The sequence below is a fragment of the Bos taurus genome, chromosome 2 (assembly GCF_002263795.3).
Source record: "Bos taurus isolate L1 Dominette 01449 registration number 42190680 breed Hereford chromosome 2, ARS-UCD2.0, whole genome shotgun sequence".
Lineage (NCBI taxonomy): Eukaryota > Metazoa > Chordata > Mammalia > Artiodactyla > Bovidae > Bos > Bos taurus.
Genome location: NC_037329.1, coordinates 51,875,159 through 51,895,080, shown reverse-complemented (window position 1 = coordinate 51,895,080; position 19,922 = coordinate 51,875,159). Strand labels below are relative to the sequence as shown.

Genomic DNA, 19,922 nt, shown 5'->3' with positions numbered 1-19,922 from the left:
AATGACCCACAACCTACAAGTTATATCCCATATTTTGAAACTCACATAATGATTTTGACCTTTTTAAAAAAATGGAATCATACAACTGCAGTCCACTAACATCTTGGTGTTATAATGCTGTATTTCAACTCAGCAGAGTGCTATAGTAATCTGCAATCTTTACCATATGATAATTTTCTTTTTTTTTCCCATTCCTTTCTTCTTGGTTTCAGTACTATTTATCTACATTTCCCCCCTTGTTTTCTTTATAGTCTTCTCAAGTTATCTTCTTTCTACACTTATTTTTTACTATTTCCCTTAACCTAGTGATTAAGGGAATAGTTTAGTGATATTATGTTAATGCAATTATATTTTATAACACTCTATATTAAAGCCATGTAATCTCACTAAGTTAGGCAATTCTCAAGGTGTGGATTTAAGAGAATATTTATTAAAAAAATAAAATGCCTGCTATTATATTGGTGCTGATGCTTATTTTCCTAACTCCAATTATTTATAAATATCTGATGCTAGATGAAAGAAATATATTAAATAACAAATTTCTTCTCAGAAGTTTTCAGATTGGAACTCTAAGAAGTATTTCAGGACCATTCTAAGAGGCTCTAACCATAGAGTGTGGTGGCTGTATCAGATTGAAGCCCAAGGGCATGGCCACATCATTATGACAATAGTTTAAGTTGTTAAAAAGCTCAAGGACCAACAAGTGAGAAAGTAATTCTCCATCAAGATTGCCAGCTGTTTTTAAGTGTTTGGAGACCAAGATGAAGACCACAAGAATCAGTGGCAGATTGTCAAAGCAATGATGCAGAAGCCTACCATTACCATTACAAGCCACAAGAGGTACAACTGTGTTTCTTGTGATGATGGAAAGATTAGTATAATTAGTTTGTGGACATTTCTAGAATTTAAAAATATTTTTCTTAAGGAAAAGAATTATCTGAATACATAGCAAATGAAATAGTATCTATATTTGTGAGCTAAAACTGGGATAAAAATTATTTGCAAAGTTCTCTTGCTGGTTCAAACATTCTTAATTAGATTTGTGGATTTTATAGTAGAATTAGTAAAGGGCATACTGTGAAAAAGAAATTTAGGAGACAAAAGCTTTTGCTCCAAATGGTTTTACTTTGGAGCTGAATGTATATATGCATTTTTCTATTGGCAAAATTTAACAAGGCAGAAACATCTATCCGAATTCTTATTTAACTCAGTATCACTAATTTTTAGACAACTGCAAATTTGCCTGGAGTAACAGGCAAATTTGGCCTTGGAGTACAGAATGAAGTAGGGCAAAGGCTATTAGAGTTCTGCCAAGAGAATGCACTGGTAATAGCAAACACCCTCTTTTAGCAACACAAGAGAAGACTCTACACATGGATATCACCAGATGGTCAACCGAAATCAGATTGATTGTATTCTTTGTAGCCAAAGATGGAGAAGTTCTATACAGTCAGCAAAAAACAAGACTGGAAGCTGACTGTGGCTCAGATCATGAACTCCTTATTGCCAAATTCAGACTGAAATTGAAGAAAATAGGGAAAACCACTAGACCATTTAGGTATGACCTAAATCAAATCCCTTATGATTATACAGTGGAAGTGACAAATAGATTTAAGGGACTAGATCTGATAGAGTGCCTGATGAACTATGGATGGAGGTTCATGATATTGTACAGGAGACAGGGAGCAAGACCATCCCCAAGAAAAAGAAATGCAAAAAAAACAAAATGGCTGTCTGAGGAGGCCTTACAAATAGCTGTAAAAAGAAGAGAAGTGAAAAGCAAAGGAGGAAAGGAAAGATATACACATTTGAATGCAGAGTTCCAAAGAATAGCAAGGAGATATAAGAAAGCTTTCCTCAGTGATCAGTGCAAAGAAATGGAGGAAAACAATATAATGGGAAAAGCTAGAGATCTCTTCAAGAAAATTAGAGATACCAAGGGAAAATTTCATGCAAAGATAGGCTCAATAAAGGATAGAAATGGTATGGACCTAACAGAAGCAGAAGATATTAAGAAGAGGTGGCAAGAATACACAGAAAAACTGTACAAAAAGATCTTCATGACCCAGATAATAATGATGGTGTGATCACTCACCTAGAGCCAGACATCCTGGACTGTGAAGTCAAGTGGGCCTTAGGAAGCATCACTATGAACAAAGCTAGTGGAGGTAATGGAATTCCAGTTGAGCTATTTCCAATCCTAAAAGATGATGCTGTGAAAGTGCTACACTCAATATGTCAGCAAATTTGGAAAACTCAGCAGTGGCCACAGCACTGGAAAAGTTCAGTTTTCATTCCAGTCTCTAAGAAAGGCAATGCCAAAGAATGCTCAAACTACTGCACAATTGCACTCATCTCACACACTAGTAAAGTAATGCTCAAAATTCTCCAAGTCTCACAGTCAACAATACATGAACTGTGAACTTCCAGATGTTCAAGCTGGTTTTAGAAAAGGCAGAGGAGCCAAAGATCAAATTTCCAACATCTGCTGGATCATCAAAAAAGCAAAAGACTTCCAGACAAACGTCTATTTCTGCTTTATTGACTATGCCAAAGCCTTTGACTGTGTGAATCACAATAAACTGTAGAAAATTCTGAAAGAGATGGGAATACCAGACCACCTGACTTGCCTCTTGAGAAATCTGTATGCAGGTCAGGAAGCAACAGTAAGAATCGGACATGGAACAACAGACTGGTTCCAAATAGGAAAAGGAGTAGGTCAAGGCTGTATTTTGTCACCCTACTTATTTAACTTATATGCCGAGTACATCATGAGAAACGCTGGGCTGGATGAAGTACAAGCTGGAATCAAGATTGCCGGGAGAAATATCAATAACCTCAGATATGCAGATGACACCACCCTTATGGCAGAAAGTGAAGAAGAATTAAAGAGCCTCTTGATGAAAGTGAAAGAGGAGAGTGAAAAAGTTGGCTTAAAGCTCAACATTCAGAAAACAAAGGTCATGGCATCTGATCCCATCACTTCATGGCAAATAGATGGAGAAACAGTGGAAACTATGGCAGACTTTACTTTTTTGGGATCCAAAATCACTGCAGATGGTGACTGCAGCTATGAAATTAAAAGACGCTTACTCCTTGGAAGAAAAGTTATGACCAACCTAGACAGCATATTAAAAAGCAGAGACGTTACTTTGCCAACAAATGTCCGTCTAGTCAAGGCTATGGTTTTTCCAGTCATGTATGGATGTGAGAGTTGGACTATAAAGAAAGCTGAGCGCTGAAGAATGGATGCTTTTGAACTGTGGTGTTGGAGAAGACCCTTGAGAGTCCTTGAACTGCAAGGAGATCCAACCAGTCCATACTAAAGGAAATCAGTCCTGGCTGTTCATTGGAAGGACTGATGTTGAAGCTGAAACTCCAATATTTTGGTCACCTGATGCGAAGAGCTGACTCATTTGAAAAGACCCTGATTCTGGGAAAAGTTGAAGTCGGGAGGAGAAGGGGATGACAGAGGATGAAATGGTTGGATGGCATCACCGACTCAACAGACATGAGTTTGAGTAAACTCTGGGAGTTGGTGATGTACAGGGAGGCCTGGTGTGCTGTAGTCCATGGGGTCACAGAGTCGGAGACGACTGAGCGACTGAACTGAACTGACTCACTGGTCAAGACGGCTATCACTAAAAAGTCTAAATAATAATTGCAGGACTGCATGTAGAGAAAAGGAAAACCTCCTACATTGTTGATGCAAATGCAAATTGATACAGCCACTATAGAGTATAAGTGAAGTGAAGTGAAGTCACTCAGTCGTGTCCAACTCTTTGAGACCCCATGGACAGTAGCTTACCAGGCTCCGCCGTCCATGGGATTTTCCAGGCAAGAATTCTGGAGTGGGCTGCCATTTCCTTCTCGAGGGGATCTTCCTAACCCAGGGATCGAACCCAGAGAATAGTATGGAGGTTCCTTAAAAAACTAAAACTAGAATTAACATATGGTCCTACAATCCCATTCCTGTAATTTGAAAATATACATGCACCCCAAATTTCATAGCAGCACTATTTGTAATAGCCAAGACATGAAAGCAACATAAATGTCCATCAACAGACAAATGGATAAAGATTTGGTATATAATGGAATAGTACTCAGACATAAAAATAATGAAATAATGCTATTTGCAGCAACATGGGTGAACCTAGAGATTATCATATTAAGTGAAGTCAGACAGAGAAATACAAATATCACTACATTACTTTTTTGTGGAATCTGAAAAGTGATACAAATGAACTTATTTAAAAAACATAGAAAGACATAGAATATAAATTTATGGTTATCAAAGATGATAGAAGGGAAGGCAAGAAAGATAAATTATGAGTTTAGGATTAACATATATACATTACTATATATATAAAATAGGTAAATAACAAAGACCTACTGTATTGTATAAGGAACAATACTCAGTATCTTAGTCTATAATGGAAAAGAATCTGAAAAAGACTATATATATTCTTTGAATCCCTTTCCTGTATACTTGAAACTAACACAATATTATAAATTAACTATACCTCAATTTGATATTTGGCAAAACTAATACAATTATGTAAAGTTTAAAAATAAAATAAAATTAGAAAAAAAATTTAGAAAATATTCTTGTTCTAAATCTACCTCCATTTAAGGCAGTTGAAGATTATGGCAGTAATCTGATACTTGAACTATATGCAAATCTGTCTGACCCTAGAATAGATATGTTATTTCTGGAAGAGAGATATATCACTTTTATTCATCTTACTTTTAGTATCTTTCAATGAATTAGTCTCTTTTTATTAAATTGCAAAGCTTTTACTTTAGAAATGACAAGTAGAATCCTGGTTTAAGGTGGATGGCTATTAAAATAACCCTTGCCTAAGCAGCAGAATTATACATATTGTTCCCCACCATATGCTCCTAAAATAGTCTTTCTAGACTCTATTAGAAGATTTGGAGAATGCTTCCAACAGAGATATTGTACATAAAGCAGTAGTTAGGAATATAGGCTTTGGAGTTGGACAGAAATGTGTTCAAATACTAGCTTTTACATACATCAATAATGCAACCTTAGAAAAAAAAAGTCGAGTCATCTTTTTCATATAAAATGTGAATAACATTATCTAATACCTACAATTGTTGAGAGGATTCCATAAAATAATGCCTACTAATTTCTTAACACACAAGATGACATTTAATAAGGATTTGAGAAGAATTCTGGGGAATGAGTATCCTGGCAGGCTACCGTCCATGGGGTTGCACACCACTGAGCTACTAACACTTTCATAAGAAATAATAACTAGTAGAATTGTTGTTAGGTCTTAAGTTAGTCTGATTCCCTGTGACTCACGAAGTTTCTTTTTTTTGTTTCAAACAAAGATTACCATTTAGTGAGGTTGAGACAATCTGGAATACCCCTATTTAAAGTGGTTGGTTGAATTTACCATGAATGGTTAGCTATACCAGGCCCAAGTTGTCTGCTATTATGTGATGTTAGACAACTATCCATCCATTCATACTGAGTCATTCTGTTTTCCTAAGATATGGTCCTCTTTTAGATTGTTACATAGTCTGTGTGTGGTCAGAGTTTACTATATTTTGGTGGTCAGTGTTTACTGTATTTGGGGAAGCATTTTGTTCTTGAGGGAAACACATACTGGTCTAAGAATGGCATTGAACAAAGACGAGAGTTAGATGTTTTCACTTGGGACTCGCAGGATCATCTTATCTGCAGACTCCTTATCTAATAGATGATATAGCTGAGGAACAGAGGAATAAAATACTTTAGTAAAATGGGTGGCAGAAAGTGAAGAGGAACTAAGAAGCCTCTTGATGAAAGTGAAAGAGGAGAGTGAAAAAGTTGGCTTAAAGCTGAACATTCAGAAAATGAAGATCATGGCATCCGGTCCCATCACTTCATGGGAAATAGATGGGGAAACAGTGGAAACAGTGTCAGACTTTATTTTTCTGGGCTCCAATATCACTACAGATGGTGACTGCAGCCATGAAATTAAAAGACGCTTACTCTTTGGAAGGAAAGTTATGACCAACCTAGATAGCATATTGAAAAGCAGAGACATTACTTTGCCAACAAAGGTCCGTCTAGTCAAGGCTATGGTTTTTCCTGTGGTCATGTATGGATGTGAGAGTTGGACTATGAAGAAGGCTGAGCGCCGAAGAATTGATGCTTTTGAACTGTGATGTTGGAGAAGACTCTTGAGAGTCCTTTGGACTGCAAGGAGATCCAACCAGTCCACTCTGAAAGAGATCAGCCCTGGGATTTCTTTGGAAGGAATGATGCGAAAGCTGAAACTCCAGTATTTTGGCCACCTCATGCGAAGAGTTGACTCATTGGAAAAGACTCTGATGCTGGGAGGGATTGGGGGCAAGAGGAGAAGGGACGACAGAGGATGAGATGGCTGGATGGCATCACTGACTCGATGGATGTGAGTCTCAGTGAACTCTGGGAGTTGGTGATGGACAGGGAGGCCTGGCATGCTGTAATTCATGGGGTCACAAAGAGTCGGACATGACTGAGCGACTGATCTGATCTGATCTGATAGCTGGAATCCAGGACACTTGACTTTTGGTCCTATAGTACAACTACTTCTCTTTACAATTCTTGTTTACTTGAGGACTGCTTGAAACTGAAAATGAATTATATTGAATACTCTTTCCAAAAGACAAATGGTATAGTCTTGTTTGAGACACTTGAGATAACATTCAGTTATAGAAAGGAGTGTTTGATTTTATAAATTTTCATCAAAAGATTTAATGCGTAGTAATGAAAGGATCTTTTTCAAGGCTGTAATGCTGCTATCTGGGTTATGCCTGATTTGTTTTTCTCATTCTGGGTCTTTTCCAATGAGTTGTTTCTTTGCATCAGGTGGCCACAGTACTGGAGCTTCAGCTTCAGCATCAGTCCTTCCAATGAATATTCAGGACTGATTTCCTTTAGGATGGACTGGTTGGATCTCCTTGCAGTCCAAGGGACTCTCAAGTGTCTTCTCCAACACCACAGTTCAAAAGCATCACTTTTTCAGTGCTCAGCCTTCTTTATACAACTCTCACATCCATACATGACTACTAGAAAATGTGCTGAACAGTATTGTGTAAAACCAAGTTACTGAAATCACAGATGATTTAAGTTGGATTAACATCTTAACCTATATTTTTAGTCACTTGCTGGGGGCATGAGTTATTTTGCCCATCTTAACAACTTACTAGGTTATCAGGAACTATGAAAATATAATGGGAAATTTTCTTAAGGTTGTAGAAAAGTTGAGACAAGTTATTTTAGTCTTATTGAATTTATGTTAATTTTTGAGTGCTTATGTATTTTGTAGGGAAGGTTTCTATTATTTCAGATAAGTTGTGATATTTAGAATGAGTTTTCAGTGCCATGTAGGTTTCATATGGCACTTTGCATCCTATAATAATATGTATCCCACTTCATGACCAAAAATCCACATAAAAGCCCTATAAGTCACATGAGAAACTATCGTGAGCAGTCTCACACTAGCCAGGGTATTATTCACAATATTAAGTATTGTGACTTGAGGCCTTTTAAGACCTTTCTACTTTCAGGAAAAGGCATTGCAATAATTGTGATCAACACTTCAAATATAAATTCCTTTAAAATAATCTTCATAATAACTTAATAAGGTAGACCTTATGCTCAACTTATAGAGAAAGGAAATTGAGGCATGGAAAGGTTAACCAAATCAGGAATCATCCCAGGTTAGTCTGATGCCAGAGCCCGGTCTTGATCAAGGCACTAGATTCTTTGTGTTACAGGTGTCAAGCCTTAACTTCTGCATTTTAAAATCCTCATATTTCATAGGCTACTTTTATTCTTTCATTCTTCATTTGGCTTTCTTGAATTAGCAGACTAATTTATTACTTTTGAACTCAGTTCTTACGTTATTGCTCTTAGGACACTCAAGAATCTTGGATTAGAGTTACCTTTACTTGTGGTGCTTTTTTGTTTGTTTGTAATTTTAGTTGGATTGAAGGAAAATATTGATCATTTTCCTGATCAATTTACGCTTGAGGAGTCAGCATGATAAAGTAGCAAGAACAGAGATATTAGATTAAGATCAAAGTAGATTCAGTCCAAGATCCAGGTGCTTATAGCATCATCACTTCAGATGAATTTTAGAGTCTGACTGAGTCTTCTTTTCCTAGAATACAGGATTTCTATAGATTTAGTGAAGGAATATATAAATAAAAATATAAAATATAAATGATCTGGAAGATTAGTTTCATTTCTACTTGGTTGGTTTTTAGAAATTGTGTAATTTTTTCTTATTATTGTTTTAAAATATTATCTCCTTTATTATTTAACATTTAATACTCATTCTAACTCTAGATGCATAATCTATATTGTGATATGTTTAAATTAGGGACTTTGAGTTTCTGAGGATGTTAGTAGTGTAAGTTGCACTAGAACCACGCCCAGTATGACAAAAAATTTTGCTGTTCACAGAATATACAAGGGTTATTCCACATTCCCTTCCCTTTTATAAGTCAGCCAGTCCCATCTGATTCCTTCTGGGCAAAAAGCTGGGAGGGGAAGTGAAAAGATAAAAAAGCATCTATGAACTGATGTGTAGATTCTTCAGCTCTCTCTTTCTCTGATGCAATAACCTGCTATAACAGGAATGTTCCTGTTGACATTATTACAGGATAGAAATATTCTAAATCCCTGTGACATCGCTCAGAATCTACTAGACCCATAAAGGACTTAGCATGAACAGTCACTAAATCTTTATGAGTTATGCTGAGATTCTGGGGTATGTTTCTTATTGCAGCATAGCCTAAGCTAACCTGACATACATACAGCCTTTGGAGGAGCCTGTTTCTTTTACGTAGTAAGGATACAGGCAACTAGAAAATATTAAGAGGAGTTGCAATAGATTACCTAAGTAATCCAAGTAGACAAGTAATAGGATAAGTCATTATTGCTAGTAACCAACTCTGTGATTCTATGTAGACAGAAAATTCTATTTTTCCCCTAACATTTAAAAGCAAGTATTTTGTCACTGAGTATTTTCCTATATGGATTAGAGATTGATTCAGACCATCCTATGCTTGATAAAAAACTCTTCAATAATAAAAGAAAAGAACCTCAAGTACTTGTGTTATTCCAAGTCAGGTCATTGCTTTGTATGTTCACATCTCTTATATTGTCAAAAATAAATACTTTGAGGCAAGAGTAGAAACTCAAAAGTAGAACTGTATGCTACTAAAGATTGTCTACAAAGACAATTGAATTTACCAAAAAATAAAAATTCCTGAAAGTTTCACAATTCAGTTACTTCACTTACCATTATGACAAAATCAGATCAATGACACAGCAACCCAATTAACATCATAGCAATTTTCCTAAAATTGGTTAGATAACTTATGTGACTACTCTGTCCAGTAGGTCAGATGCCTAGTGGAATGCTTTAAGCCTTCAGATTTACTTACTTATTCGCCAAAATATTTGTTTGAATTTGATAGTGTGGAAACATAAAAATTTTGATTTCATGTTCTGTATGATTTGATTTAGAATTTGTGGTTGATAAATGGATGGTATTTATATATGGGATTCTTACTGATTATGTTACCTTGATGAAGTTTTTTGTTTTAATTGGAGAGCCAAAATGACATTTCACATTATTCTCTAATTACACATTCTATGCCTAAAGGTTCAATTATTGCTGTTTTGTTAGTGATGATATGATAAATGAGCAGGATAATGGCAGAGTGGTGTGCACCAGCATGACAGTTGGTCTGGAAGTCAGGAGTCCCAGAGTTTGCTCTTGGCTTTCTTACAACACATTTGTTACCCCGGTGACCTTGGTCACTAACTGTTCTGGGATTTATTTTGCCTACCTGTAGAGTGAAGATATATCTCTCCCCCATCCTTAACTTTACAGAGTCAGTGTGAGGTTTGGATTAGCTGACACATGTGAAAATGGCTTAATGTCATAGAAATGTTATATTTACATTTAACTTGTGGGTAGATATATAAATATATATTTATTTCAAAAGTTGATTCTCTTGGGTCTTTGTCTTCCAACTTAGAACACTAAATCTGTTCTGCAGTCTCGTCATGTGGCCATTTCCTGACCTTTCACCCCACCCCCAAATCTTGACCAGATGCCCCTTATCTGTGCTCCAGAGGACCCTCTGCATAACTTCGTTACAACATTTACTGCATTACTCTGGCAGGACATCTCTGTTTGTCTCCTCCACCAGACAGTGAACTTCTTGAAAAGCTGTGGCAGTACAGCTGTTATTTGTATATCTCCCATTCCCAGCATAATGTTTGGCACTTTGTCGAGGCTCCTAAATGTTTAGCAATCTGATCATAAAGCTTGGAGATACTATGATGACTACTATATTTTTAAACAAATATTCTCATTGAAAAATATGATTCCACTTGGCTGGTTGACAATTTACAATGACTATGACTTTGCAATTTTTAATTGGAAGCCTTTTAATTTCTTAATTAGCTTTATACAATTTATGTTACATCTAGTAGATGGCAATAGAGAGTAATTATTTTTTTTCTGCTTCTAATATTACTAGGAATATTTTTTGCCAAACACAAAAATTTTTTGCAACTTTTTCCTTTTTAAGTTCTACCGAGCAGTTTATGGAATTGGCAACCTGCCAAATGGTGATCCATTTTCTCAAAAACATCGTTTGAGACCATGCCAACCAGGCACACTGAGCTTATCTACTGCATCATAGAACAGTCACATAATTCGTGCAAAATTATGTTTGACATTAAATTATAAACCCTTAGTGTAATAATAAAAAAATAAATAACCCTAAAAGCAAATTAAAAATATGTTTTCACTGGAGCACGTTATTAGCCCACTGGAAACTTGATCTGTAGTAGTCAATCCATGGGCATGCTTCCATTTCTAGAGGGGTTTGAAGTTTCTCTCTGTGCACAGAAAAATCCCTAATTCATGAAAGGAAAATTAGCTAATAAAATAATTTTTTCCTCCTGAACTGCTCTGTTGATGAAAACATGTCCACTGCAATCATAGAAATGAGTGACTTTTCAAATAAAGTAGTTTGTGTTGCCATAAACATAAGGATGGTAAGGCCATTGCTGTTCTTTGCCAAAGGAAAGGGTAACCAGCTGTGTCTGGGTTTTTTTTTTTTTTTTTTCTTTACTGCAGTATTCACATAAATAGCCTCTTCTTGGGACTGAAGTACCCCAAATGAGATCCCATCAAAAGGAATTTGGGTTCCTTCAGAGTTTGTGCATTCTAAAGCCTTGCTCATTAGTTTTGAAAAAGAAATCTTAAAGTGATGGAAGAAATATTTTCATTTGAGTACACCTAGAATTTCAACCATTGTAATTGTTTTTATGTCTCAGTTTGTTTCCTTAGTTGTCTGACAGGGTGCTAATTATAGAACTTAGATGGTAGTGGTGTCTCAATGTTCATTCTTAGGTTTTTATATACAAATCCAGGGGTTTATCACCAGTTAGAGCAATTCAATGCAGTCTAGGCTGCCCTAATGCTGAGATTAAATTATTATGTAGGTACCTTCCATGATGAACCTCAAAAACAACCATGCAATAACATCAAAGTTTACCTCCAACTTTTATTTATGAGGTTTAATTTAATTGGTTTTCATATAATATTTATTCTTGCTTACTTGTAGATATAAATTAATACTTTTTACAGTTATATATTTTTGCATCTATATAAATGTTTATGAAAGGTAACTTGTATTCCTTTATAAAAACATCAAAAAAGCATATGTTTTCTTTAATATAATGAGAAATGAAGCCCACGAATCAGACAGACTGCATCTATAGGGAAGATAGAAGACTACATTTTACCCAAGATGACATTTTAAAATGACTGCCAGGTAACCTGCAAAATTGTAATGTGTTCTGCTGCCAAATTTGTCTTAGCACTGGGAATTAATTTTCCAACATGTTTTAGAAGTAAGAGGTGAATTAATTATTTCAGGCACTATGATATCACTGGAAGTCTGAAGTTAGACAGCAATTCACATGAACATGGAACCAGTAAAATAATTGGACTTTGTTCCTTTATCGTTCAAGGGCTTTTTTACATGACAACACAATATTCTCACCGCTCCAAGGAATACCTTTGGCACTTCTACAATTCTAATTTCTTTCCATGCTTGCTAGTTCATTGTTGATTCTTGGAACCCAAGCAGGATAGTGGGGGATGGAGCAGAGCCTGGTGTCTGTCTGGCTTCCTCAAGCATGCCCCAGTTCCCTTGTTAGGTTAGGGAGTATTTGCAAATTTTCCAGAGAGAGTAATTGCTCTTCCTAGCAAGGAATGCAAAGCTTTGCGAAGAATTTCAACAGGATTCATGACTCTGAAGGATCTGAAGGTGAACTCAGGCTAGCTCACTAGGCACTGCGATTGATCACACGCAGTCTTGGAGAAGCTGCACAGTTAGGCCTGTGGTGGAGGTCAACATTGGACCAGGAGCAGGAGAGAGAATCAGGTGGTGTAAGTCTTCCCAACAGACAAGTGTGGAATGCTGTCAAGTAACATGTTTGCCCTTGATATTAGAGATCCAAAAGACTACTTCAGCAGGGAAAATAAGTCCCAGGCCTATAGAAAGGAATGGAATGACAGTAGCGTGATGTCTCTACAAACAGTTAATTTTCTTCTATCAGTTTTCTAGCATACACTGACTTTAAAAAAAAAAGTTCTTTCATTTTTCAGAACAGAACTAGATTAGTAGGCATATTTTATTATTTGTTGATCTTATAGTATTTGTTAGGAGGTTCACATTCAGTCAGAGCTTTTTTTCTTTCCATAATAATAAGTGTAAAAGGAACCTCAGCTGGTAAGGCGAAGGGCATTTTAAAAAGTAGTAGCTTTAGTAGCGCAGAGGGTTTTTCTGGTGCAACTGCTCTCCTCAGCTCCAAGTCTGCTCGGTCAAAGCCTCAGTGGTTATGGCTTTGCAGCACTTATATTTGGCCTTGGAGTTCCAGGCTGGACATCTCTCCTCTGGCCAAATTTTACTACCATGTGATAAAATAAAATCCAGTGTACTTAAAACTCTTTCTAATGAGGACTCCCAAAATATTTTTAAGTTATTCTGTGGCTCTCCCTTTCTCCTCTCCGTATTTTAATGAGTTTTGGAGGAAAAACAACAACAACAACAAACATTGAGACCATGTCTATATGGCATTAAGATAATGATGGGGACATAAAAAATTCAGATCAACAGTCATGTCAGATATGAAAGGAGATAACCAAGGCTTTCTTTTCTTTTTTTTTTTCTCTCTCCTGCTGAATTGATCAGGTTAACCAGGTGTTTGCCTCAGAATTAAGGAGATTACAGCTGCTTTCATTAAAGAAAATAATATCACTTATACACCAATTTCCATCTCCTTTTTTCTCCAACCTTGCCCATTTGCTTATTTTAGCCTTGCATACGGACCACAGTTTTTCCTTAAAGAAAACAGCCAACTCCAAATTGCCAACTCCAGTATTTTCTTTTTTTGAAGATTGCTTTTTATAAACTGGGAAATTGACATTTTTCAATATGAAATGAAATTTATGATGAAAGTACATGTTTTAGACCCTTTCTTAGCTGATACAAGAAGTAAACCTTATATGTTTATATATATATAATATATATATATTATATATGTATATATACACATACTCAAAGAAGTCTATCAGCAGCAAATTTCCTGTTTTTTAATATCATATTTGACTATTTGACTATATGGTTATTCTGTGGTAGGCCTTCCTCTCTATTTAAAAAAAAATAAAAAATAGGGCAATATCATGGCTAAATCAGGTAAAACTATTTTAGCTGAATTACTGTGTTGAGATGAAAAAAATTTTAAATGATTCACTTAACTTTTTCAATGAGAAGTAATATGAGCTCTTCTTCAGGCATTTTGCATGCAGCTATTTGAAGCTGCACTAATTTTGTATCAGATAAAGAAAATTACACATATCTTCCCAAACCAACACACACAGCACAGCACACTGGCTGTGTCTCTTGCTAGCATATGGTATTCATCATTAGCAGTAGCGGCAGCAGTCACCTCCTTTAGTTGACTGGTGGAAAACAGAGCTCCAACTCAAATCTCTGTCTGCTCGCCATAGGTTTTTCCAGTTAAATTGGTACCGCAATCTGTATGGTTTCATCACTCCATTGGCAGTTTAATATAAACATCTGTTTCCAGTCTTTTATATCCTATCTGAGATTTATTCAGTCCCTCTGAGTTATCTGTCCTTTTCTGCTACCCTATTTATTCCCCTTGACTTCTAAATGATTGTATTTTCCAATATTTCCTTGATCTTTTGCTCAGATGTATGCATCGTTAAATATATTTAATTATCTCTTTTTTTCTTCTGGAGCCTGAACTGTTTGTTTATAATCAGTCCTCTCCTGATGCATTAGGAAGCTCTTTACCCTCACAGTGCAATTTTCCTTGGAAATAAAGTAACATGATTCCAGGTTGCAATGATTAAGGTTATTATTTCATTGTGATTGGCATCAAGATCAAACTGTGAAGGATTTTATTCAAGTTAAATGAGTTTGTCTTTTCTCCACCATATTTTGCATTTATCCTTTTACAATGCAAGTATTTAAGGTCCTGGTGCTCAGAATTCATATTATTTTGCTCTCTCTTCTATTAAATTTATAATGTTCTAAAGTAAGGGCATTTCCTGCAAGGTAATAATCTGTGGTAGAAGCAGAGACCCTGAATCAAAGACAGTAGAGTCTTTTAATTTGACTATTGGTTAAATGTCAGGAAATGTCCAGCCCAGAGGTCATTATTAAGTCAAATAGAAAGCTTTTATTTTCCTATCTTCTTTTTATTTGGGGAGATTTTCATAAAGATTGATGCTAAGTCACTAACTACAGGGAAATGGTGGAATTCTGTAAACAATTGGCAAACAGAACTTTGTTCTTATTGTCCCATTAAGCTTAATATGAGGTGTTAAATTTAATGAAATGTGGTGAGTGAAGTGTTATTTTCCTATTGGTTACTGTAACAGTCATTAACAAGTAGGACACGACTAGTACTGAAAATAGAATACTGTATCCATGACAACACAGAGTTCAGCTTTTCCATTTTCAGCAAATGGGACAGCAATTACTTAATATTTTCTTGATTTATTAATTTCTTTATAAGTGGGAGTAACAAGAAGACTCTTAAACTGGGCAGTTAATAGTCCAAATTAGCTAACATTTTTAGTGACATCATTTATATAATCACTTAGTCATTTATTCATTCCAATAAACATTTGTTGAGTTTCTATTATGGTAGACACTAAGCATACAGAAATGAGTGAGACACAGTTTCTATCCACAGGTTGTTTATGATCTAATTAGGGCAGTGGTTCTCAGATGAAGGTCTCTGGACAAGCAACATTGACACCACTGGGAACTTGTGAGGAATGCAGATTTTCTAGGCCTTTCCTAGACCTACTGAATCATGCACAGTGGGGTGAGACCCAGTGATCTGTGTGTTAACAAGCCCTCCAGGTGCTTCTCCCTAAAGCTTGAGAACCACAAGTTGCATGAAGAAATTAAAAACCTTTAAATTAATATTATCTTTTTTATATTCAAAATGATTATAAAATTATAGGATACTTCCATTTCAGAGAGCTATAATTCCATAGAACTTCAGAGATTCTATAAATATTTATCCTTTAGGTTTATGGCCAAGAAGTGTTGACCATAAACTAACTTCACATGATTGATTAAAAATACTAACAACAACAACAAAACCCAATAAGTATCTCACAAATCCCATGGATTTTGCTACATCTCTTTGGTGATCCTATTGTTTCAAGAATATTAAAAGACTACATTTTAAGATAGAATCATGCATTATAAGATTCATGCATTGGAAGGTACATAGGAAGATGCATAGGAAGGGTCACTATCATTTATAATAAAATCTTCAATTTACCATAAAGTGAGACAAATAAATGCCCAGCCCATTTGTGGATTTAAATCTTGGAAAAAATCACTTAACCTTTCCATTTATTTCTTCTTGTGCAGAATGAGGGTGGAAGTAGAACTTGTGAATTACAATACTCTGCCAGATCTTCTCCAATCTGAATATTTTATGATTCTATCTTTAGAAGTCTCTGTTAATATGTGTCCCATGTACACATATGCACTAGCCAATTTTTCTCTATATATTCTCTCTATTCCTTATTAAGTCTTGATCCTCACTACAATTGTAACTTAAATTTCTGTATAACCGTGGTCTTGAATCTTTGCCCACTCAGAGCTGTATGTGTGTTCTCCCAAGCCTTCACTCTACACCCAGAACTGCTTTTTCTTGAACACACACAAGATACCTCACCCTTTCACTCTTAGGAGTCCATCTGTTCTGTGAAGCACTCCAGTGAAAATAACACCTACCACTTTGTGCTGTTAAACACATCTTTTACCACCCTTCATCCTGTAGATCTTGAGTATATTACTTAAGATGAGCACTTTTCTTCCTTCTTTGCTTTTAATTATAACTGCTGACATGCTTTATAAACTCACAAAGATAATATTACTTTCATCCCATGTATTGGGTAGAACCATTTATAACAATGTGACAGCTGTATAAAGTGGGTTTCATTGCAGGTAGGGTAATAGATTAGCTCCGTGGTTTTGCATACTGTCAAGCTATTTGTGGTACAAGTGTGGGTCCTGTGGGTCCTGTTACCTTTTTTATCTGCTGTAGTTGAAAACTGTAGCTCTACAATCATCAGCTATTTCAAGATGATGATGGTGTTATAATCAGTATTGTGGAGCCAGAGTGACATAGTGTAAAAGCATTATTCAAACTTTCAGACCTGGGTTCAAATACTATCACCAGTACTCATTTGCTGTGTGATCCTAAACAAATTAAAAGACCTTTCTGAATCTATTTTCTCAAATGCAAAGTTATGAAAATAATCCACATTTTAGGTTTACCATGAGGGTTAAGTGAAGTCATATGTAAAAGAACCTATCACAGGGCCTAACACAAGCCTGTTCAACATATGCATATGTCTGTGATCCAAACCTCTACCAATAAAAAACTCTCTATTTATCTCTCCATGTGAATTTTACCTCAAGCCCTTGTATTAACATGCTGAAAAATGGACTTATTCCACCCGCCTCCCGCAACCTACTACTACTGTATTCTGACCCTGAACAAATTGTGTTGCTACTCAGACATTGTCCCAAAGCAGACTCCCTTCTCTTTCACTCCGCACATCCAACCAAGTGCTAAAAGCAAATGGTTTTCAACTCTCACTTTCATCCCTACCATCCCTTAACATTAATTCCTTAATTAAGACTCAAAATACCTTCCTTGGATAACAGTCGCTTCAGTCGTGTCCAACTCTGTGTGACCCCATGGACTGCAGCCTACCAGGCTTCTCCGTCCCTGGGATTCTCCAGGCAAGAACACTGGAGTGGGTTGCCATTTCCTTCTCCAATGCATGAAAGTGGAAAGTGAAAGTGAAGTCGCTCAGTCGTGCCCGACTCTTAGCGACCCCATGGACTGCAGCCTACCAGGCTCCTCCATCCATGGGATTTTCCAGGCAACAGTACTGGAGTGGGGTGCCATTGCCTTCTCCCTGGATAACAGTACTGTCTCTAAATCAGACCTCAACTCTCCATCTATGGTGTTGCAATTCATACTCTTTACACTGCTGCCAGGGAGATCTTTTAAAACAAAGATTTTAAACATGTTATTCTCTTGTTTAACATCATTCAGTATTCTCTATAACTTTTTGGATAAAATTCAAAGTTGAGCATGACACACAAAGCTCCCTCTAGTTTGAAAAGCAAGTATCCTCCATCCACTGAGACCCCTCTCATTATTGCTACCCATGTCTCTACAGTCACCTCCAATAGGAAATTTTTGTCTCTTTTTGATTCTCCTCAGGCAAGGACTTGGTAGCAGGGAGTTTATTTGGTGGCTATATAAGGAAGCAGAAATGAGGGAGGAGGAATAGAGTGATGGGGTGTTTTTTCAGGGTATGTCAGTGAAGTCCTATACTGAGCGATAGAGATTCATTCCTGGAAACCTCTGAGAAGCCTGTCATACTATCTGAATTGTCAGAAGAGCAGGCAGCTGAGTCATTCTTCTACCATGTCTTGCTTCCCCCTCCCCTGGTTGAAGGATATCTTTGGGTATAACACCCCAACCCTTTCAGGCTGCATTTGTTCAGAAGCTAAATGACTTTGAGAACTTGAGAAAAGACCCTTAAGTGTGAAGTGTTGGAGTGGGATGTCACCTCTGAGTTTGCACAGAACTGTGTATTACAGCTGTAGGTGACATCACAGAAGGGCCATTGAGCAACAAAGAGATGGCTCCATCATGCTACGGTTTTCCACCTTCACAGAAGTGTGTCCATGTGCTTAAATGTCTTCATTCCCTCCTCTTCTCCACATCATATAATTAACACATACTGAGATCCGAAGTTGTAGTTCCAGAATTGGCTCTGCCAGGATCCCAAGTATTATCTCTCTCTCTCGGATCACAAGAATTATCTGGAAATCTTTCTTCTCAGCATCCGTAGTATTCAGAGTGGTGCTGTACCATGCCACACATCACAATCAATGGCACTTCTGTCTCTAGGATAGAAGCATCTTGAGGGTGAGAAATGTATCTTACTTGTCCTTGCTTCTAATTACAGTACAATACCTGAATATTTTAGAGCTTGAATCAGTATTTGTTGAATGAATGGAAGCATGAATGATTAAACAAAAATGAATTCCCCAAACTAATCTTCATAAAACATAATTACTTATCATATCATTTCTCATCAAAAGTCATCCCTAATGGTACCTTGCTGACACATAATGACTAAATTCTCTAACTTGGCTTTCCCAAACTGTTTTTCTAGCCTGATTTCCCATTATGCCCATTTAATAATTTTGGACTTCAGATACAGTGCTCATTCACTGTCCTGTAGAAGTATTCTAGATCTCTTTCCTCATGCCTCTGGGATTCTGTCTATTTTTAAATGTGCATCTTACTCTTACACATATTTTGAGGACAGTTTAAACCCTGTTTTTCTAAAAGAAAAAAATAACACATTTCTTGACAATTAGCATATAGTGGTCATTTTCTCTTCTCTGAATTCTTACATTTCTGTTTGTCCAGTGATTACTAATAACAATGCCATATATATGTCGCCTGCATGGACTATATCTCTTCAATTAGACTCCAGGGTTCTCAAAGTCAGATTCCATTTCTTGAATTTAGTTTGGAAAGAGATTGTAATTCTTGTTATCTAATTTAGTATTAAAGAGCCTCTTAATGAAAGTGAAAGAGGAGAGTGAAAAAGTTGGCTTAAAGCTGAACATTCAGAAAACGAAGATCATGGCATCCGGTCCCATCACTTCATGGCAAATAGATGGGGAAATAGTGGAAACGGTGTCAGACTTTATTTTTCTGGGCTCCAAAATCACTGCAGATGGTGACTGCAGCCATGAAATTAAAAGACGCTTATTCCTTGGAAGGAAAGTTACGACCAACCTAGACCGCATATTGAAAAGCAGAGACATTCATTACTTTGTCAACAAAGGTCCATCTAGTCAAGGCTATGGTTTTTCCAGTAGTCATGTATGGATGTGAGAATTGGACTATGAAGAAAGCTGAGCGCCGAAGAATTGATGCTTTTGAACTGTGGTGTTGGAGAAGACTCTTGAGAGTCCCTTGGACTGTAAGGAGATCCAACCAGTCCATCCTAAAGGAGATCAATCCTGGGTGTTCATTGGAAGGACTGATGTTGAAGCTGAAACTCCAATACTTTGGCCACCTGATACAAAGAGCGGACTCACTGGAAAATACCTTGATGCTGGGAAAGGTTAAGGGCAGGAGGAGAAGGGGACGACAGAGGATGAGATGGTTGGATGGCATCACCAACTCAATGGACATCAGTTCGGATTAACTCCGGGAA

The 19,922-nt window shown here is 36.6% G+C and overlaps 1 long non-coding RNA gene across 4 annotated transcripts in view; it reads left to right on the top strand.

Moving 5' to 3' along the window:
- The window catches only part of LOC132343016 (uncharacterized), a 372,811-nt gene that overhangs the window by 177,690 nt on the left and 175,199 nt on the right, over positions 1-19,922 (top strand). The window contains exon 1 of one of the 4 annotated variants that reach the window (XR_009491658.1): positions 15,579-18,613. The exons of the other annotated variants lie outside the window; for them this stretch is intronic. This is a non-coding gene — a long non-coding RNA (uncharacterized lncRNA). Of the gene's footprint in view, positions 1-15,578; positions 18,614-19,922 lie in introns of those variants that run through there. 4 annotated transcript variants of the gene reach the window in all.